We start from the raw sequence: 12138 nt of genomic DNA, 5'->3' as shown, positions 1-12138 counted from the left end.
GTATCCCTGTATTAAGAAAAGGAAGATTATAGAGGAAAATAATGCAGGGAGAGAAATGACCTCACACATCCTCACTGCAGATTTAATTTATCCATCTTTGAGGTCCATTGGTTTGTAAGACCTGATCCAGTGCCCACTTAAGCAAGTGTTCATGCAGATTCTAAGTAAGTCTGACTATATTATTGGAAATGTCATTTGAATGTGGATGCAAAAATTTCAGCATTCCTTATTTCAGGTGAATTGTCTGGTAGCTGAGGCCCTTTGTCCTCCATATAATGTGGAGCTGTGTTCTGTAGTAAACTGTGTTCATTTCAGTAGAAATCTGGTACTGAAATACTTAGCAATTTTGAGTAAGTTTTGGGTACAGCTTTTAATTGAATTATCCAATCAGCAGAGCATTCTCTGGTAGGCCTCTGTGAGTCGGCAGCGATCTGATCTGGCTTCAGATCCGGCCACTTCGGGTAGCCGCAATCTGATCCGGAGCTTGGGGTTCTGCCTCGGTCCAACTGGAGCCACCTCGGAGATCTGGTCATAGGATATAATGGGGAATCAATGAAATGTCTATAACTTTGTTGTTTCTTGTCCGATTTGGATGAAACTTGTAGGGATGGTAGCCTCTGCTGAGTGCATGAAACCTGCCAAGTTTCAAGAATATCAGTGCAGGGATTTGGGGGAAACTGTACCCCAAATTCTTGAAAGCCAAACTCATGCCACGGCTGTGTGTCACAGGGGGGTGAAAACTGCAGGGGTGGTAGCTCTTACTGAGGCTACGAAGCCTGCCAAGTTTCAAGGAGATAGGTGCAGGGGTTTGGGGGGAACTGCACCTCAAGCTGTGGACAAGCAAAATTAGTTTCATGGGTGACACTGCGTGTGTTAAGGTTCAGCAGGGTGAGAGCTGCAGGGATGGTGGCCCCTGCTGTGATGCCTGCCAGCTGTTGAGGAGATTGGTGCAGGGCGAGGTCTGGGGCTCTACACCCCTAGTTGCTGACAGGCAAAACTCGTGCCAAGTCTGTGTCTGTCTTGGGGCAGTTGATTGTCTGTATTGATTTTTTCCTCTCCTTAGCCTGGAGGTGCTAATTGATGCTCATTAAGTCATTATGTAGTAGCTAAGTCCTATGTATTGAACTGGTCACTGAGTCCCTGGTCCCTGAGTGAAACATGATTGATTGATTGGTAACTGGTAACACAGTAGCTTAGCAGCCAGGCCTGCAGTAGTGTCTCCCACGCCCCAAGCTGGAGACAGTCAGTCCGACAAGCAACCATGCAAAACCGAGTTTTGCTTGTCAGCAGCTTGCGGGGCAGTTCCACCCAAACCCCTGCACCAATTTTCTTGAAACTTGGCAGGCTTTGTGGTCTCAGCAAGAGCTACCACCGCTGCAGTTTTCACCCCGCTATGTTGTAATACCTAGATGAGACATGAACCTTGCTTTCATGAATTTGCGGTGCCATTCCCCCCAAATCCCGGCACTGATCTTCTTGAAACTTGGCAGGCTTCATCTTCTCTGTAGAGTCTACCGCCCCTGAAAATTTCATCCACATTGGACAAAAAACAACAAAGTTACAGATATGTTATTTTTTCCCCATTATACCCTATGGCTGGATCTCAAAGGTGGCTCCTAACCACTTCGGGAAGCCGAACGAGGCCAGCGCTTCGTCCCAGATGTGCTGCTTCGGACCCCAAAGCATTCAAAGCTTCCCCAGATTCAAAGTTCTGTCTGAAGCCTCACACAGGCTATTCTCTGGTAGTTTTGTAGTGCTGTTCTTCTATAATGTGCCTCAGGTATGAGTGTTAACAGCACATCTATATTGTGGACATTGTTCAGAAATAGCTATAAGTGAGTTAAACTTTCTGCCAGACCGCTGTTGCCAGAAAAAGGGCTATGGTCCTTCCTGACAGATCATTAAAGCAGCTACCTTGCGATCTGAAAAAATTAAAGGGTACCTTGAAGTGATGTATTATCAGGCAAAAGACCTTTCACTTGCAAATACTTGGATGCTATAAAGAAGAAAATCTTCATTAGGGAAAAAGAAACTGAAATATACATTTGGGGAAACACACTAATACAATACACTAATACAATGTACATGCAAATAAAGAGTTAAATATGCTCTCCCATATGCCACTAACTATGTCAGAGGTCCATATAAATCCTTTTCCACTTGCCAGTAAGAGCTTAGTACATATAATATTCCCTTGATTTTACCATCTGACCTATCTGTCCAACTCTGCCTATAGTTTGGACGAGGGTGTAATTGTAGTCCAAGTATCTTTGCTTGCCTGAATTCATCTGGAGGTGCCACCACCTATCCCAGGTTAATGATTCAAATTTAATAAAGTTCTGATAGGCATGATCTCATCAAAGTCCACTAACTCTGATGCTGTCCTCTAACAAGTCTCACAGCAAAATCATTAGTTGGTACTGAGGTACCTATAGGAGGGAAGCCAAAATTATTAACGTTTTTGAGCAGAGTCATGGATGTTTAAAAATAAGTTGTTTGCTATCTCTTGTTCATTCCAAGAGCCCACTATTCCGTAAAAATAAGTTCATGGTTATGATAACTTTCCCAGTTCAAATATAAGTATCATAAACAGATAGCTTGTGCTTTCTATAGTAGCACTTTTCGGCAGTTCATAGAGGATGCTATCTCCTCTGGAGCTTGTCCGTACAACTTGCATGTGCGAGGAGCAGCTGAGGCTTTTGGTACTGAGGGAAGTGTGTGTTCCAGGCACCCACAATATAATGAAGACTTTTGATAATGGTAAAAGCATTTTCCCCTTTTCTGGGAGCAGAGATGGAAGTGACTTGAAAATGGAAATTGTGGGATCTTTGTATTCCTTAGTTTTCAAGGAAGAAGTGCAAGATATCATTGCACAACTATCCATTAATTCGGGCAGTGAGCCCAACTGTGGCAGGTTGAAGATGTAATTACATCATCAGACCAAAGGTGAAAGCAGACCTCTGGCTTGAGTTCAATTGGTAGTCTGTCATCTGTGACATGTGACTAGAAGATTATCTTTGGAGAATTTTCAAGTATAATAAAAGTTTGTCAAACATTCCATAGAGTATCTGGACCATGAGATTGATGTCAGTAGTCTTCTATAAGGCATCAGCAAGGTCAAAGCTGTAATTGAAGGCTTTGTAGTGAGTGAATTCAATTCCTTTTTCAAGTTACTGAACAGCTTTGGATGCTTAATTCCTCACCTGCTTCCTACAGTATTTAATCTTCTTGTGAACTTTTAGGTCAAATAAATTCTTAAACCTAATCACATGAATGTAAGAAAACTGTTAAAATATCTGAAGATTTTTTGGTGAACTTTGAGATGTCAACAAACGTAGATCAGTTCAACTGGTAGATAATTCATGTATCCTTTTGGGTAAGAGAAGTTGTCATTCTTCCTTATATACTCAGGAAAGAAAAAGAGAAACTTCTATTTTTTGAAAAGTATTAGTAAAAAATAAGGTTATGATTTCCCTTCTGTTGGATCATTGGGAAGGGGTTGTAAGGCCCAGAGGTCTACAGAGAGGAAAGGACAGCTCATTGCTTTCCCATCTAAACCCCAAAATAATGTGGGCAAGTTCTTGAAGTCAGTGTGCAGTATTTAATGATGTTGTAAACTAGATTGGGGTGCTCAACCTCCAGCCCATAGTCCAAATGTAACCTGCAGAGCCATCGCATCTGCAGGACCAAGTCAAGCTCCTTTCCCCTGTGGGGCAGTATTGAAGTCTGCCTGCTTCCCTCCCCACTGTTCATGACCAGTTGGTGCGTGCCATGCCTGGCTAGGTGCCAGATTGAGAACACCAGCTGGATCTGGCTCACAGACAGACTGGGAATAGCCAATACAGCCTGCTGGGCAAAAAACTTGAACACCACTGAACTACAGCATCAGCACAAGTTTATGGTCTTCCTAGGCGGGCGGGATAGCGCTTAGGAGAAGAGTAGAGTCCCAAACTTCCTTTGATTTGTAAATACTGCCCTATCTGACAAATCTTTTCTTGCTTAAAATAGACAAAAATAAAGCAAGATTTTGTCTGATCAGCTGAGTATTATTTTAAGTAATCACTGATATAGGGCTTTGAAATTCTATCAGTATTATTTAAATACAAGCATAATCTCCAGTAATTTTAAAAGGTATATAAGAGCCAACTTCTCTGTTCTACTAAGGTTAATTTTAGCTGCATAAGTTGCCTTAAATCTGTTGGAAATGGCTAATTAGTTCCTCCTGTTTAGGGAAACTCTCCATTAGGGGAAAACAAGTCTCTGTGTCTCAAACGTGGCATTATTGATCTCTGCTGTACTTGATCCTTCACCAGCAGAAAACTTCAGGGAGATATTTATTTTGGCAGTTCAAGTTAGGGCTTTCCCCAGGCAGCTCATCAGGAGTGGAGGACAGTTTCCATCTTCAGGGCTAGGGACATAAATTACACCTCAACTGATATAAGCGATCAGAAATCGGTTCAAATCTGTAACACAGCAGAAGTTCAGTGCACATAAACTGCTTTCAAAGTAGCTGAAACTGGTTTAAGATAAACCTGGATGGCTGTAGAATCAGACTTAACTGATTTATGTTATCAAACTTCTGTCCCAGGTACCTTCCAGATTCAAGTTAACTCACAGTTCCCCAGCACCCCAGGATGCTTTGTACATCCCCCACAAACTACCTCTGGCAGGGTGGGTGGGATAACCTTGGTCCAGGAAGCCTGCATTAGCTGAGCACGAAATGAAGCTCTGGTGCCTGTTGGCTTCTGACTTGGGCTACTGTGAGCATGTGGCTGCATTTCTGGAATCAAAAGTGAATGTCTGTTCACTTGCTTCTCAGTTCAGTGCAGCTTAGACTAACCTGCAAAGATGGAATCAATTCAGCCTCAGACTTTTTGACTGTCTGTACTTAACCCTAAAGAAGTTTGCAGCTTAGGCCACATGCAGGCATTATGCTTCTATGGAGAGAATCACCATTGAAACATTTTTGAGGTTGTTGGTTATAGCTGTGTTGATCTAAGGACATAGGCAGACAAGGTTCTGTGGGTAAACATGATATATTTTATGAGATCAAATAAATAATTAGAAACATTGTTCTTTACAATCTTTCAAGCACAAAGACTGTATTTCAGGAATAGAGAGAGTTTGTTGCTATTTGTGTGGGTGGAAGAGAACCATAAGCCAATATGCAAAATGCAGATCTATGAAGATGCAAATGATTGGCCGGGAAGATCAGAGGGGATGGGAGTTAATAGGTGTAAGACAGGTAGGGTGGGGGAGGTGGGGAGAAGGGGAAATGTTGACCTGGTAATTTAATGTAGCTGGTAAAATGTAGAGAAGTTACCTGGGGTTCTTGGATGGCAGGCAGGTTCTAATGTGCCAAAAATCTAATGTGTATATTTAGCCCATGATTTTTTATATCTAGTAGATTTATGAAGAGAAGTTTGTAGGCCTGTCCATGAAAAGTATTTTGTAAATTCCCTTTGAGGATTAGAACTGAGAGATTGAAGAGGGAGTAATTGTCTTGTGAAGAATGTGCCTCCACCAGTAATGAGAAATTTTTGAGAAATTTACATGGCTAGAAGTCTTTCTTAGAGAGGCAGCAGTTCAGCCACCTTCTCCCCACTCCCCCCAGGGTATCCCTGATTTGTGGAAATGCAGGGAGTCTTTTCCTGCTGCTCCAGTCCCCACTGGGAATGGGAAGAGTGGAGCAACAACTGTGCCCTATGCCTTCCTCAGACAAGAATATCCCTGGTCTGAGGAAAGCACAGGGAGCAGGGGAGAGGGCACAGCTGCAGGTTAAATGCCTGTATGGCTTCCTTTCCTGAAAGGCAGTGGAAATTTCTCAGAAATTCCCACCATTAGAAGTAGCCTTAATTTATCCAAATGTGATGAATGAAATGGTAAGAAGAAAAACAGTGCTGAGATTTGCTGTAAGAAGAGGTGGATTGTGTAGTGGTTGAAAGAGGAGAAATTTCACACTATATTTTATTTAACAAGATGGAACTGACAAGAAAAAGTATTTAACATTTAACTTCATACTCCATCCTCCTCAGTATTGTCTTTTGCTAAAATGCTAAGGTAGAGAAAACAAATGTTTGTAACAGTAATCCTTGGAGTCACAGATCCTGACCCATGCCTTAAGAGAGAGGTATTGCCTTTGTAACCATGACCTCTCTCATATATCCTGGGCAAAGAAAGAAAATAAAATAAAAAATAAATCATTCTTATTAACACTTGTATGTCACAGTTGAAGTGCCTGTGTTTGTCCTCACTGTTTGAGCTGATTTCATAACATTGTTGTCATTCAAAAGGACACAACAGCATTCATTTCTGGTAGGATCTCACAGTAAATCCTGCCAACTTTAACCGTTAATCCAACAAATTTTAACATCCTCTTCTCTGAGAAAGCAGCCTTCAAAATTGCTTATTTTAGCCAGTGATTTATGTTAAGGAAGAGATTGTGAACATGGTTCCTGTTAGAGGAGTTTGTTTTATTATCTTTAGATATCCTTGAGTAACAAAATCAACAAGGCTCTGTTATTAATGAAAATAGTTTTGCAGAAAATAACAGGTGTTTTAGTAGTAAGGAGCCACTGGGAGAGTAAATCATTGGGATATGCAATATTTTCTTCTTTGTATGAAATAAGAGATTCTGAAATGGCTGTCTTGATGTGCACCCATATAGGCTAGTAGAAAAACAGAGTTCAGCGATATGAACTAGAAGCGCTTAGTAGAATGGGGAATGTCCTCCTTAGATTGACCTTGGACCTCTGGTGATACAACTTTGTTTGACTTTCAGGGTTGAAAAAGATTTATTGTCTGAAATGGAATAACTGTGAAAATTTATGGTTACTGGCAATCTAGAACCCACCAAAATCTTCCTTTCTGCACACTGACAAAAGATTTGGGGGTGGGTAGAATTTATTGCTGACAGATTAACGAATTAAGATGGAATGTTTGAGAGTGTATGCAGAGAAATAGTTTTCTTCTGTCTGTTGCTTCATGGACTGTTTATTAAGCTGTATCCACATTGATATATATTTTTAAAAAATCTTTTGAATATTTCAAAAGAAAAACTGTTAAGAAAGAATATGTATAAATTATAGATGTAATCATATCCCATTATTTGTTTAGGAAATACAATTTTAAACAATTCCATGTTTGTGTATTGGACAATTGTTTGTGTTGCTTAGTGAAATTCATATGCTAAGGGTCTCAAATTTAGGAACCAGACCATCATCTGGCATAAACTGTTAGAATTCCAATCAACTTTGTGAAAGCCACACTGATTTACACCAACTGAATATGTTTCAATATGTTCTAATACTGACTGTGCAGTGAATGTATTAGTCACTAAAGTTGCTGTAATTCACATAGCAGTGTTTCATGTTGGCATTTTAATATATTTTAATTGACTGAGAAAGAGAGTGTGTTTCTGGGAGAATATATGCTTGCCATGACACTAGAGCTATCCATTATTCATTTTAGACCTGATTCTGATATCCTCACTTGTATGAACAGTGCCTCATTTCATGAGTAGTCCAAGTGAAGTTGGTGATACCAACTCATAAAATAAGGGATTGCACGGTGCAATTAGCATGGCAGGATTTAGCCCATTTATATGAGTTATTGAGCAGCTTGCTAGAGAGTCAGCTAGACAGAAAGAAATTGGGCTAAGGACAAAAGTTCCAGCAAGACCACCCCAGTAGTATTGCCTCTTCATGTCAGTACTGGGTGTAAGATGATGTTCTGTGTAAAACTGGATCCTACAACTATGTGCTCAAATAGAAACTATCACCCACTGTGCCATATTGATACAAATTTCTCACTCGTTTGAAAAACGCTAAAATTAAGTAGTACGGTATATTTCTGAAAATATGCACTTTATACCGAATCAGTTCTGGCTTCATATCAACTTACACCCATTTCTTTCAGGGGCTTTGAAATACGTGTACTGTGATCAAAACAAGAACATGGTTCAGTATATTTTAGCACTGTATTTCACCCTTATTTTTAATCAGTTTAATTAGATATGTGTATGTAGACTTATTTACATGCATTTTCATCTTGTATCTTCAATTACATCATTAACTGAAGTTCCTCAATATTGTAAAAAAATGCACGATTAGTCCCTTGCTTTTCTGCAAACTGTGCCAGAGAATAAATAGCTAGTGCCCTCACATTGGCAACACTAAGCTTTTACAATATGTCACTAAAATGGATATATATACTTTATATCAGGGAAATGCGACCTTCCTAAAAAATTGCAAGTGAACTGTCTCTTCTCCTCCTTTTATAGTACAGAAAAGTCTGTTAAACTAAATTTTGTACTCTAACTCCAGCACTCTGATTTATTCTTTCTCTCAAAAGAACATAAGCAGTGTTTTCATGTTTCCCTAAAAATTTAGCAGCAGTTATTGGAGTCATTAATTAAAACAGAAGTACTTAATCTTACATCATTATTTACTGAATTCATCTCACAACTTCTGCAGGGACATGTGCCAAGTTGTTTGTTTAATTTCATTGCTATTTGAAGTAAATGAAACCCTGTAAAATGGAAGGGATTCCAGGGTCATTTCTCCCTACTCACACTGACAGACCTGTATATTTCTTTATATTTATGTGGCTCTTTCTTGTACAGTCAGGAGACTTGGGTGTCTTCACGACACCATTACTTATTTTCTGCTAATCCTGAAGATATTTAACCCCATGTGAAGAAACTCAGGTACTACCCAGGTAGGAGGAGAGCAGAAGCCCTTTCTAGACAATTTACAAGAAAGTTTGTATGTTTCTTTTTTTTACCTGGAGAAGGTAGCATGCTTTTCCATTTGGGGCATGTTGCTAGGGAGGGATGGTTAATGGTGTTCCAAGCACCGACATGGACCCTAAATAATTTAAATACAGTTTCTGGTAGTAAACACATGGGTAATTTAAAAGGCAGTAGAAATGAAATCTCTGAATGGAAAATACAGAGAACTGTGTTTTTTTAATTCTCTCTCTTATACTGTATTTATATTTGAACTTGAATATAAGCTGTTCTTATCCTTGCCCTTGGAGTATGCCATACTTGACAGCTTTTTAACAGCATAGAATGGATAGAATGGAGTTAGGCCGTCCACTGAGATACTGGTTGGGTAGTCACTTCCTAACTCCTTGTATCTAGTGCACAGGGACAGTCAGGGCATACGGGACTCTGCTAGTTAAAGAAATTTCAGCGAAAGACAGTGTGTTTAATGAGACAAATCACACTCTCTTCTCCCTGTCCTCTCATGCTTTACCTTTTGTGTTGCTTATCTCTACCTATTTACATTTTTACTGCCATCCTACCACACTTTTAGCTTCTCTCATTCCTTGGAGTCTCAGACCAGCAGAGTCTCCCTACACCTGATGAAATCTGACTACACCCAAAAGCTTGCTAAGAACTTTTTCCCAACTACTCAGTTGGTCTAATAAACGATATCACTGCTAACCAAAGAACCTTGCCTGCCTATGTCCTTAGACCAACACCCCTACAACCAAAAACTCAATGACGTAAGTTAAACATCCCTGAGTTGAGCTCCTTGTAAACTGGGCCTTCAGCCATGATCCATTAACATTGACCTCTGCACATATATAAAATAGTTCTTTGAAGATCATTGTATCTATGATGAAGATTGTGTTGGATTGTGCATACGCTAAGTAGTGTAACAGAGGTTCAGTCCTGAGTTAGAATGCAGACTCTTTGGAGGTTGAACATGGCATTAAAGTTTATTTATGAAAAATAGATGATAATAGATGTTATAAGTATTCTAAAGACATATATTTTAGCCTGCAAGGTTAAAAGCACATCATTGGGGGTATTATAGATATTTATAACTAGTACTTAAACTCAGCTAGTGATATAATGAGCAGTTGATTAATATAATAGATTAATGATTTATAAGTGTTATAAAGAGTTATCGGGTAGGATGCATACTTACAGTACACAATATTGATGCTCCTTTGTTTTTTTAGTCTCCATTCAGATCAGTAATTTAATGGTTCTTTATACATCTGTAGTCCCAGAAAAAACCTTTTAAATAAAATTACCTGTAAAATTTCCACAGCAAAATGTTCTTGTAATTTTGATGGAATCTTTACTAGCGTCTCTCATGAAAACATCAGAGTTAACAGAAGATGCATACGATCAGCATATAATATGTACATCACTCTTGTATCCATTATAATCACCCTAATGGCACCAATATATCTCCCAGATGTGCTATAATGACAACTTAAATGCTGTCTTTAAATTCACAGTGTGAAAAGCATTTTAGGAGTCACTGAATGTCAAAAAAGCAGGTAGCTGATAGCAATTTTTATAAAATATTCTCTGTATGCCCTTGTTTGAATAGGGTTTGTGTCATGAAATTGTCAATTCCAATGAAATAAGTAGGCCCAGAGAGTCAAAGGAGTAACTGTGACCCTGTCACTGTACAGCACTAAATAGTTGAATATGTTTTTTGAGTTTACTTGCTTATCCTACAACAAACACATTTAAAAACTTTGGCAGTGCATTAATTAAGATACATCACAAGAGGGAATATAAAAGAAAACAAAAAAGCACTAAATTTCAATGTACTATATTGTACCTTTTGCAATCATTAGAAGCGGGGGAAAGAGTTAGTTCTGTTTAATGTTGAATTGATCCTGGGAATTTGGTGGTTACTTTTCCTGGTACAGGGAAGGGAAGAAGAGAAAAGATAGCCGAGGTGAAGGACATAATGACCATGTCTACGTGGTAAATTTCTTACACCATACAGACATCAGTGCCCTGAAGCACACTGTGGACTTTTTCCTAAGGTGAAAACAGTGTAATTTCATACCCATGGTAGTTTAAGGGTGCACAACAGTTCTGTCAACATTTTACCCTGACGTATCCTGTGAAATGGACAAGATCTTTGGCCATGTCTTGACAATAACTTACAGTGCTGTCAGTGACACCATTAAAGTACAGTGCTGCTCATGCTTTCAGTTTAGGAGGCAGTTCATGCAGAGAAGTGCTGTACTTTGATGCCACTGCCAGCACCCTAAATTACTGTAGAGACATGGCCAAAGATTCTTGTGAATTTCACAGGGTGTCACATTAGACCCTGGCTCACTTTCCTAGTCTGGGATATCATCTGGCTGGTCTGAACAGGTCCCTTTCTGTCTCCCATCCTTCTGGCTGGGCAGTAGGGCTGTGCAGAGCTTCGACTTAATATTTGATTCAACAAATATTCGACATATTCAACCTTGAAATGTGAAACGCGAGTCGAATAGCTGTCGAATCGAATACTGGAAGTTGAATATTAACAGCGCCGGTCGAATATTTGAGAAGGGTCAAATATTCGACTTGCCTATACTGGATTCCCTGTGGGGGGGAAAAAAAGGAAAGTAAGGGAAGGGAGGGGGAGAGGGGGAAGGAGTGCTTTCATGACTGACATGTGTGGCTGGCCAGTGACCTGTCAGCATTCTCTGAGGTCCCTTCCAATCCCAGTGCTCTGGGGGAGGGCCAGAGAAAATGCATAAAAGGCAGCAGTTTTTCAGCTCCCCTGCTTTTCTGCCTTGGGGTCAGTTTCTGAGCTGCTGGTGTTCTCTAGGACCTCTGCGTCAGACCATGATGGCTGGAAGCCCTGATCTTCAACAGATTCCCTGCTTGCAATGCTAGCAACAGGGATTTCTGAGAACTTGGTGCTTTTATTTTATAACTACTTTTCAGATTAGTTTACGCTTATATTGGATAGGGTTAGCAGTAGCCTCGGATCTATTCTATATATAGAAATTTAGTTTATATATTTTTTTTATACAGCATTCATTCTTTCCACCACACCAACGCTTCTCAATATATTATCTACACACACAAACACATTTACAAAACATCCAGAAATCTAATCCACAGCGCACAGCACACTTAGAGGTTCCAGTTTATGTACGAAGGAACACATTATGAAGTGGGGTGGAAAGGCAGGTGGCCACACTGGTCAGCCTGCTCAAAGGGGAGCAAAGGGGGTTGCAAGCGGGAGAGCTGCAGTTTCTCCCCCCACCAATCTCAGATGCAGCCTCTTTCCTCCTGCTACAAGGGATGAGGCTGCTACAAGCAGTAAAGAGAGGGGAGCAGCAGTGCCACCAGAGCCACTGCCTGTGCCTGAGACTCTC

At 40.1% G+C, this 12138-nt stretch overlaps 1 protein-coding gene and 1 long non-coding RNA gene across 2 annotated transcripts in view; both read left to right on the top strand.

Moving 5' to 3' along the window:
- LOC109297270 overlaps positions 1–4530 on the top strand; it is a 16476-nt gene extending 11946 nt beyond the window's left edge. Inside the window, exons 2-3 of the long non-coding RNA XR_002097273.1 lie at positions 3718–3724; positions 4407–4530. This is a non-coding gene — a long non-coding RNA (uncharacterized LOC109297270). The remainder of the gene's footprint in view (positions 1–3717; positions 3725–4406) is intronic.
- The window catches only part of XRCC4 (X-ray repair cross complementing 4), a 436070-nt gene that overhangs the window by 259734 nt on the left and 164198 nt on the right, over positions 1–12138 (top strand). The gene's annotated exons all lie outside the window — the stretch shown is intronic.

The sequence above is a fragment of the Gavialis gangeticus genome, unplaced genomic scaffold (assembly GCF_001723915.1).
Source record: "Gavialis gangeticus isolate Ggan-Ray unplaced genomic scaffold, GavGan_comp1, whole genome shotgun sequence".
Classification (NCBI taxonomy): Eukaryota; Metazoa; Chordata; order Crocodylia; family Gavialidae; genus Gavialis; species Gavialis gangeticus.
This window is presented reverse-complemented; position numbering and strand designations above follow the sequence as displayed.